Below are 10,570 nucleotides of genomic sequence, written 5' to 3' on the forward strand. Positions count from 1 at the left end.
CAGAGATCTATGGAACACCAAGTGTCTCAAAATACACATAATAGAAGTCCCAGAAAGAGAAGGAAGAGGGGGGAAAAGAATATTTAAATAAATAATGGCCCCAAACTTTCCCAAATTGGTGATAAACAATCTACACATCCAAGAATCTCAATCAACACCAAGAAGGATACATTCAAAGATTCACTCCTAGATACATCATAATGAAACTATCAAAGGCTGAAGACAAAGAGGAAATCTTGAAAACAAGTGAGAAATAACTCATTTCATACAATGAACCCTCAAAAAGATTTATAGATTTTCACCAGGAAACCATAGAGGCCAGAGGAAGTGGTATGACATATTCAAAATGCTGAAAGAAAATAATTGTCAAATCAGAATTCTCTATCCAGCAAAACTACCCTACAGAGAAAAAGGGGAAAGTAAGACATTCACAGATAAACAAAAACTGAGTGAATCTGATAGCAGACCTTCCCTACAAGAAATATTAAAGGGAATGAAAGGGCACTGTACAGTGACTCAAATCCACATGAAAGAAAGTAGGTAAATGTGAAAGGTAGTATAAGACAATATAAGTCTGTCTGTAACACTTTTCTCCTTTCTGACTTAAAAGACAGATTGAAAATGAAAATGAAATTAAGAAAACAATTTCATTTTAAAAAGCATAGTACTAAAGAAATTAAGAGCCCTGGCTGGTTTGGCTCAGCGGTAAGAGCGTCGGCTTGCAGACCAGAGAGCCCCGGTTTGGTTCCCACTAAGGGCACATACCTTGGTTGCAGTTTGGCCCTGGCCCCGGTTGGGGTCGTGTGGGTGGCAACCACTCGATGTGTCCCTTTCACATCGATGTTTCTCTCTCTCTCTCTCTCTCTCTCTCTCTCTCTCTCTCTCTCTCTCTCTCTCTTCCTCCATCTCTCCCTCCTGTTCTATCTGAAAATAAGTGCAAAAATGTACTCAGGTGAGGATAAAAAAAAAAAAAAGAAAGAAATTAAGATCCTTAGGAATACATTTAACAAAAGAAATGTAAAACTTATTAATCTCTCCTCAGTTACTTTGTTTGAATGTGGCATATGATTCTTGCTGGGAACTTTACTAATACATCATGCCATCCCTATAGCACCCATAAGAGTGTCTTGAAAATGATAGAAACAGTACTCTCTACATCTTTGTATTGAATTGAACGGGAAAAAAAGAGACTCAAATGTTGAAAGAAATACCTGATGGGTTAAATATACTGGAGGACTGAAAGGAAATGGTTATGTTGTATTGAGTTTGGGATATCACTCTTCAGATGAATTCCTTGTTAGTCAGTTTGAGAAACTCAATGGGTTTAGATCTATAGTTACATTTATTACATTCTTCTACTAAAAGATAATCATGGTGATTTTAAGGACAGTATTACAAGTTGGGATTTTGATATCAGGCTGATATAACTTTGGGTTTTGGCTTTTCTACTTATTAACTGTATGCCATTAGACAAATTATTTAGCTTTTCTCAGCTCCAATTTCCTTACCATTACATCATTAACAGTATTCCTCATCTCAATTATAATAGTCATGTCGAAAAGGGATATTAGAGTTTTAAATGAGATAATATATCAATTGTTTAGCAGAGTGCCTGAAATAAGTAGATGGTCAATAAATATTTTTAAACATTTATTTATTTCAGGCCCACTGTTTTTAGGCAACTACCACTTCACTTTCTGAAATTATACATTAGGTTTTATTTTCTAGAATTTCATACAATTGAAATAATCACTATGTGCCCTTTCTGAAAAATATATGGCTTCTTTAACTCAGCTTAATTATTTTGACATGTACTGATATGTTTATCAGTTGTTTTTACTTTTTATTGCTGAATAGTATTCCATTATTTGGGTATATGACTACTAATCAATGTGTTAGGTATTTTAATAAAAAATAAATAAAACTCTTAGGAGTTTCTTTAAAGAAAAAAGATGTTTCTTTTATTCTTTTTCTTTCTTTAGAGAGGCGTAGGGTACCTGAGTTCTAAAGAGAAGAGGGCAGATCTGTTGAATGCAGGCGGGCTGGTCTCTGCAACATGACTGCAGGATCAGACTTCAGGAGATAGTAAGCTGGGGAGAGAGAGATTCTTTTTTTTTTTTTTTTTTATCCTCGCCCAAGGGCATTTTTCCATTTTTTGTTCAGATAGAGTGGGAGGGAGAGAGAGAGAGAGGAACATCGACATGAAAGGGACACATCGAGTGGCTGCCACCCGCACAACCAACCGGGGCCGGGGACAAACTGCAATCAAGGTACATGCCCTTAGTGGGAACCGAACCCGGGTCTTTCTGGACCACAGGCCGATGCTCTAACTGCTGAGCCAAACCGGCCAGGGCTGGAGAGAGATATTCTATGGGAAAGTAATTTCTAGTGTTTTTTTGTTTGTTTTGCATCCTAATACATTTTTTAATCCCCAAACCTTGAACAAAAGTCACATTAAATGTTACAGCCTGCCTAACATTTAAGAAAGAAATAATACCAATTCTACACAAAACTTTTCCAAAAATTTGACTTCATTTTTGAGGCTACTATTGCCTTGATAATAAAGTCAGAAAAAAGAGCAAGAAAAGGAAGCTATCACCCAATGTCTGTCATGAACAGAGACAAAAAATTTCAACAAAATGTTAGCAAGTAAAACCCAGCAATACACAAAGAAGATAATGCATTATGATCAAGCAGGGTTTACTCCAGGAAAGCAAGGTTGGTTTTACATTCAACCACCCATTAATATAATTCACTACATTAACACAATAAAGGGGGAAAAAATGGCCATCTTAATAGATGCAGAAAAGCAATATTTGATAATATTCAACATCCAATCATGATAAATAAAAGAACTTTCCGAAATAAAAGGGATCGCTTTAACCTGATACAGAGAATCTACAAACATTTACAACCAATGTTATATTTAAAGATTAAAGACCAAGTGCTTCTTTCTAAAATATTCTTTCATTGATTTAGAGAGAGAGGAAATGAGAGGGAGAGAGAGAGAGAAACATTGGTGAGAGAGAACGTCGATTGGCCACCTCCTGCATGCCCCCCAGGGGGGATCAGGCTCACAACCTGGGCATGTGCCCTGACCGGGAATCGAACCGGTGACCTTCTGGTGCATGGGTCGATGCTCAGCCACTGAGCCACACTGGCCAGGCCCAAGTGCTTCTTTATAGGATCAGATGCAAGGCCACAATGCCCACTCCTACCTTTTCTTTTCTTTTTTCTTAAATCCTCACCCGAGGATATTTTTCCATTTATCTTCAGATAGAGTGAGGGAGGGGGGAGAGAGAGAGAGAGAGACATCAATGTGAGAGAGACATTGATGTGAGAGAGACATCGACTGGTTGCCTCCCGCACAACCCAAACCAGAGCCAGGGATGAACCGCAACCGAGGTACATGCCCATGACTGGAATCGAACCCACGACTCTTTTGTCCGTGGGCCGATGCTTCGACTGCTGAGCCAGACAGGCCAGGGCACCGCTCCTACCTTTTCTCTTGCACTGAGCACTCTGGAGCCCGTGATGTAAGGCAAGCAAAACAAAGGAGTATAGATCGGAAAGGAAGCAAAACAATCTTCATTTGCAGATGACATGAACGTTTTGAAGAATAAGAAAATATATCTACTTAGGAATAAACACAACAACATGTATGCAAACCATATACATTTAAAACTGCATGACAATGAGTGAGATTAAAGAAGACTTAACTAAATAGAGATACCTTGTTCATGCATTGGATCAGAAGAATTAGTGTTGTTAAGGTGTCAATTCTTCCAAATTGAGCTATAGATTCAATGTAATTTTAATCCAAATTCTAGTAGGATTTTTTAAAAAGAAATCGACAGGCTGATTCTAAAATTTTTATAAAAATGGGAAGGATCTAAAATTTTTAGCCAAAACAACTTTGAAAAACAAGAACAAAATTGATAGACTTACACTACCTAATTTCAAGACCTGCTGTAAAGGTATAGGCATCAAGATGTGGTACATTGGGGTGAAGATAGCTACAGAGATAACAACAATGGCCTAAAGACAGATGAAGGACAGCCCAGCGACAGCCTGCACATAGATAATCAACTGATTTTTTCTTTTTTTTTTTTTATCCTCACCCAAGGACATTTTTCCATTTCTTGTTCAGACAGAGTGGGAGGGAGAGAGAGGAAGAGAGAGAGAAATATCAACATGAAAGGGACACATCGAGTGGCTGCCACCCGCACGACCCAACCAGGGCCGGGGACAAACTGCAACCGAGGTCTGTGCCTTTAGCGGGAACCAAACCCGGGTCTCTCTGGACCACAGGCCAACGCTCTAACCGCTGAGCCAAACCAGCCAGGGCTAATCAACTGATTTTTGACAGAGGTGTCAAGGTAATTCAATAGGGACAAAAGAATTTTTTCAACAAATAGTGCTGAAACAATGGGGTATCTATATGCAAAACAAAACAAAAAAAACCCCTTCTTGCATCATGTATAAACATTAATTTGAATTGAAATAACCACAAAAGCTCAAACTATAAAACTTCTAGGAAAAAACCAGGAGAATATCTTTGTGAACTTGAATAAGAATGATTTCTTAGAGGAGGCACAGAAAGCATAAGCCATAAAGCCAATGGGTAAATTGGACTTTATGACAGTGAAAAACTTCTGTGCTTTGACATATGATAGCCTGGCCTCAGCTGCCCTGTTGGAGGACCTGAGGATGCACCTGAGCCGAGCTGTAAGCAAAGAGGGACTGTAGCCTGGAGAATCCAGGTCCACGATGCAACATACTCCGCGGAGAGTGGAGTCTCCTCGGGTTTACTTCAAAACCACCTGTTCCCTGGGCTTTGGCCGCTGCCTTAGAGCAAAGCCCCGGCTGCCGCCTTCATCCTTCCTCCCGACCCCCCCACTGTGTGCTGCAGGGCGGGTTCTGGCGTGGCCTCCATCACGGTTGCTGACCCAGCCAGCCCCAGGGAGGGAGGCTGCGGCTTCACCCCGGGCTGCCCGAGGGAGTGGGTAGCCTGATCTGGAAATGGGAAAAACCGGGCCGATGGCAGACAGGAGACTGGCAGTCGCAAGCTGGTCATTTCTTCTTCATTCCTTCCCTGTGGATTGTTTTGAGGATTTCTTGGAATCGATGACATACAAAAAAACAACCAGATGTGTTTCCCTGTGAAGCCTTACTAATTCCATTTCAACCTATAGTTAGTTTTCCTCCTTTCTTGACTTATTTCCCCTTTTCCTTCATGCTTTGTTGTTGTCAATCCTGACCTGAGGATATTTTTCATTGATTTTTAGATAGAGTAGAAGGGTGGGTGGGAGAGAGAGAGAAAGAGAGAGAGAGAGAGAGAGAGAGAGACATCGATGTGAGAAAAACATATCAATTGGTTGCCTCCTGCATGACCCTGTCTGGGCCAGGGATTGAATCTGCAACCCAGGTACATGCCCTTGACTGGAATTGAACCTGAGACCCTTTGGTCCATGGGCCAACACTCTAACCACTGAGCCAAACTGGCCAGGGCTGTCCTTTATTCTTGATGCCCTGAAGTTGTATGTCCCGATACCCAATAAAACACTGACAATCGGCTTTGCCTCTGGCTTTTTCCTGGGCTAAGACAAATGTAAAAACAAAAACCCTTTGAGAAAGTCAGTACTATTATATATTCTCACTTTACAAACAAGAAAACTGGGGCCCAGGGAGATTAGGTAACTTGTCTGAGATCCTACAGCTGGCAAGGGGAGGAGCAGGATTTGAATTCTGCCCTCTAAGCCCAGGCTCTTAGCAACTCTGTTCTCCTGCCCGAGGGAGCTGGTCAGCTGCCCGTCAGCTTCCTCCTTCTAGACTGTCATTCTGAAGACAAGATCCTGCCCTCATTGTGAGTTCTGGCATGTCCAGGGTCGCTGTTTCATTGATTGCTGTGGGACTTGCTCACTGAATCTGTACCGCGAAGGAAGATCTGAGCCCGTTTGGCCGAGGAGCCGTCGTAAGACAAAGCGTATTAGAAACAGGAGCGCTCGCCATTTTTGACAGCTGGGTAGACAGATACATTCGGTGAAAAGAACATTTCTGACTGGGACAAGATTGCTCTTCAGGCTGTGATGCGAACTGGGGAACTTCCGACTTCAACCTGCCTGTCACTAGACAGAAAAGAAAGTGTGACACCTCCTCCCACTCCCCACCTGCTGTTAACAGGACAGGTATGTCTGTGATGGCTGAAGAGTGGCCCATTCGATTACACGGATGAAATACAGTAGGGTGGTGGCATCCCTTCCAGCCCCTGAGCACTGAAAATATATATGTTATTCTTCAGTGATACTTTTTGAAAAGTCAGCTGTGACTTCACCGCAGGACAAAGACTGATTTTTGGAGTTTGAAAGCACGTTTATGAGGAAGAAGGTAGAAAGACTATTAATATTGACTTTAGAGTTCCATGAACCCTTATGGAGGGTCTACTTTGTAACTTACCTATCCTGTGACCAGAGCGTCCTGGTTTGCCCAGGACTGAGGGTTGCCCAGGAGGCAGGACTTACAGTGCTAAGAAACTGGGGAGTCCTCCGCACCAGTAGGGTAATCATTCTTTCTCCTAAGAATATTTGTACTTTATAAAACACAGCAATACTTAACTGAATCCCCACTGAAAGAATTGTGGGTACCTTAATTGTAGAGATGGGACAATTCTTTTCTTTTTTCTTTTTTTTTTTGGCAAATGAGACTTCTAGAACTTCTCAAATGGTAGTACATTTGTACCTGCTAATCCATGTCCACGGGTAGGTGGGTTATTTGAACAACCAAGTTCCATACATAAATCCTACTCATTTTTGAACTAACTCTCCCGAGATAATTGCATGCTTGTCTGTTTCAAAACATTTAAGATCTTTTAGATCTTGGCTTCATGAGGATAGAAAATCAGTTACTACTGATCAATATTGAAAAATTATTTACAAGACATTTTTATTTGAATTTGAAGTTATTTTAATGCCATTTCCCGGCTCTGTTCTCCCTTCTAATCCCTGAAGTGTGGCCATGCTTCCTGCAGCCTGCTCTGTGCCCTCACCTGGGGAAAGCACCCGGTTCCTCTTCCCCACACGCCCGCCCGCCTGTGGGTTTCTGAGGCATGGTCTCTGCATTGAAGAGCGTGAACCATGGTCTTGATCACCTGTTGCACGCTTTAGCAAGAAAGCTTTAAGAAGTATCTCATGGATACAATCATTGAACTTAGCATGTCTTTTTTTTTTTAATCTTCACCTGAGGATATTTTTTCTGTCCATTTTCAGATAGCATGAAAGGGAGGGAGACAGAAAGAGAGAGAGAGGGAGAGAGAGAAACATCGATGTGAGAGAGACACATTGATTGGTTGCCTCCCGCACACCTCGACCAGGGCCGGGGGATCAAACCTGCAACCCAGGTATGTGCCCTTGACCAGGAATAGAACCTGCGACCCTTTGGTCCACAGGCTGATGCTCTAACCACTGAGCAACCCTGGGCAGGGCCTAGGATGTTTTCTTTGAAACCATTAGGAATGGAGGTCCAGGGAGAGTAAGGCAATTTCCCAAAGACACAGGCTTAGCCTGGGAATCAGCAAGAGCGTGCTGCTCTCCTGGCCTCTCTAACCACTAGGAGACTCTGCTCCTTCCTGGGAGGATGTCAAGTCGTGGGGCAATTACCCTGAGTGGCCTGGGGGTACTTTCTGCTAGGCAAAACATCACCCATCTCTCAGATTTCCTACTTGGGTTTTTATTTAGAGAAGCATGCCGTTCACTGTTCCAACATCATCCATCTTTGTCAGCACCCAAGGCCACAACTTCATCTGCATGGCCAGTGACATACTGCAGGTAGAGTACACCGGAGACAGTAAGCGGTCTATGGCATTTCTATGGACTCTGCGCCCACCAGAGATGGAGTGATGCTGCCGTAAAGTCTCGTAGTAGCCAGGCAAACACAAGACAAAGGAGAATGCTGGGGGTGGTGGTGGGAAAAGCAACAGCTCTCCACATTCACCCTCCCCTTCTACAGAGGCTGGCTTACCTCTGACTTAGGAGATGAAGACATCCGGTGAGAATGGGGACTTGGGGGGCCCAACATAGTGAAAAGACAGCCTTGATTATCAATGGGACTTCAGCACCTTGGCTGGGCTAATGGCCAGCACGGGTAACAGGGCTCTCAGAATCTCCCACTTGGAACCTAGTGCACACTAGCAACCATGTATCCTCAGGAAGAAGAAAGGATGTAAGGAACATAGGTGACAGAGTGGCAATGGGTCAAGCAAGGGTTCGCATGCAGCAGTGCACTGTGTCCCCCCTGTGGCAGGTACCCCACCGTCACAGTCATCACGTCACCTATGGGCACGCTGCCCCAGGATGGACAGAGGCTGCCGTCTACTGGGCAGGTCCAGGCTGCACACTGCACTAAAGACAGCAGCATGTCTGGGTTTGTACCCACGATTAACAGTGTGATGGGACCCATCTCTACCTGATCCAACAGGTATTTTGTAGGTACTCGGGCACCCGATTAGAAAATGATCTTATGCGACAAAAGAGTATTTTTCATAGCTAAGGCTAATCAGTTATGCAAACACATAATATCCTAAAGCTGGCTGCAAACAGAATGCTCAGTGATCAGAAATGGGGATCCCCACCCCCATCCTCTCCTCTCCACACGGAGGTGCGTGTGGTGCTGCAGACCACTGTGTCCGCGTGTTCTTCACAGACCACCTGCAGCTAAGTTTGGAAGAGGCAGGTTTTTTATATCATTTAAGCCGCGGCAACACATACACATTTTAAAAATGATCAGTGAGTAAGAAAGCCCCACATTTCACACCAAGAAAGACAATCAATTGGACTTACCAGTTTAGGTGGCTCGAGGTAGCGGAGGAGCACGCTGCTGGTAACTGTCCGGTGCTTTCATTCAATAAATCACATTGGCTTTGCCTTCTCCTGTGGCTCAGCCTCTGCGCAAAGCAAGCGAACCTCCTTCCTATTCTGTGTAAGGAATAAAATGCGAACAGGATCACTACAGGCAAGAGCTGAAGTCCATGATCGCTAAGCTACTCGTAATGCGAAACGAAAGAGCAAATGATGCACAGGGAGAGAAGGGGAGAGGGAGACAGCTTGGCTCCAAAACTAAATGTATTTTGGGACTGCAACCCCGGAAGGCTTGATTTCTCAAGCTCTGTGCATGCAGGGAAAGAAGCCATGCCTTCAGTGTGTTTTGAGCCTATTGTACTGTGAGGTCCATTAGGAACACAATGCAGGGGCAACGAGCTTCATGGCAAACGAGGCTGAATCGGAACCAGCTGTCACTCAAACACCAGCAAAGGGGCAGCGAGGTGGCCAGTTAGCTTTGCACTGCATCAACTGAAATCCCGCCTGGCATTCAAGAGCCCATCCAGCAACCTGGCTGCAGGTGCCGCAGGCTCTCGGGGCCAGCCAACCCCTCTCTCCCACAGCCGCCTGGGACCAGAAGCACCCAGGTGGCAGCCACGCTGTCGTCTGGCACCTGTGCAGTCCCTGCCAAGCTCCCAGTCCAGTCCGGGCTACTCAACCAGAGCTTGACTTTTTGTCAGAGCGGGTTCTGAGGAGGTGGTCCGCAGACGTGGGACTTAGGACACCAAGAGGCTCAGTCCTGGGAGGAAGAGCCCAGCACTCCTCCACGGAGCCCCGTATGGGCGCACCTGGCTCCTTCCACAGCAGTACGCTTTACATGGCTCAACAGACACGCAGTGGATTTCCTAGAAAGCCGCTACGTAGGCAATTTTCACGTTTCTCCCTGAAATAAAACGGCAAATGACCTTCATAGGCTGCTTATTGTGTTAGAGAGACGTTGCAGATGGAGAACACATATGAACACACACACACACACACACACACACACACACACACACGTCCCTAGCAACAGCTCTAAGAATCGAAAGCTCTATTCAAATAGTCTCTCTCTGCCAAATGAAACTTTAGCTGCTGGGATGACTTCAGAAATAATTTGGGACCCTTCTGCTAGGTAGTGACCTGGAGCTGAGTCAACTCCCCAGTTCTGAATGTGACTCAGTGGCACATCAGTCTCTTGGTTATAAATAAGACGGTGGAGTGTTCATCTTCGTCCTGGTGATTAATTAGAATCCTGGGAATGGCATCTTGTATTCCTGAAAATCTCCCCTTTTCTAGAGGCAGCAGCTCGCTGGTCCCCGACAGGTGCTATTCTGGAATCTGAAGCAAGACTCAGGGGCTCATACACCCCACGTCCAAAGGGAGAGCTCGTGCTAGCTTCTCAGTGTCTTCCTTTTTCTTTCTTTCTTTCTTTTTTTATCCTCACCTGAGGACATTTTTCCATTTTTTGTACAGATAGAGTGGGAGGGAGAGAGAGGAAGAGAGAGAGAGAGAAACATCGATGTGAAAGGGACACATCGAGTGGCTGCCACCCACACGACCCAACCAGGGCCGGGGACAAACTGCAACCGAGGTACGTGCCCTTAGCGGGAACCGAACCCGGGTCTCTCCGGACCACAGGCGGACGCTCTAACCGCTGAGCCAAACCGGCCAGGGCTTCCTTTTTCTTTCTTGTTGGAAAGGAAACATCTCTCTGGACT

The 10,570-nt window shown here is 44.5% G+C and overlaps 1 protein-coding gene across 1 annotated transcript in view; it reads right to left on the minus strand.

Moving 5' to 3' along the window:
• ANKFN1 (ankyrin repeat and fibronectin type III domain containing 1) overlaps positions 1-8,964 on the minus strand; it is a 151,280-nt gene extending 142,316 nt beyond the window's left edge. Inside the window, exon 1 of the mRNA XM_036269324.1 lies at positions 8,835-8,964. The gene's annotated coding sequence lies outside the window, so the exon portion shown is untranslated. The remainder of the gene's footprint in view (positions 1-8,834) is intronic.
• Positions 8,965-10,570: the final 1,606 nt, after the last annotated feature.

Source organism: Molossus molossus, unplaced genomic scaffold (assembly GCF_014108415.1).
Source record: "Molossus molossus isolate mMolMol1 unplaced genomic scaffold, mMolMol1.p scaffold_m16_p_19, whole genome shotgun sequence".
NCBI lineage: Eukaryota > Metazoa > Chordata > Mammalia > Chiroptera > Molossidae > Molossus > Molossus molossus.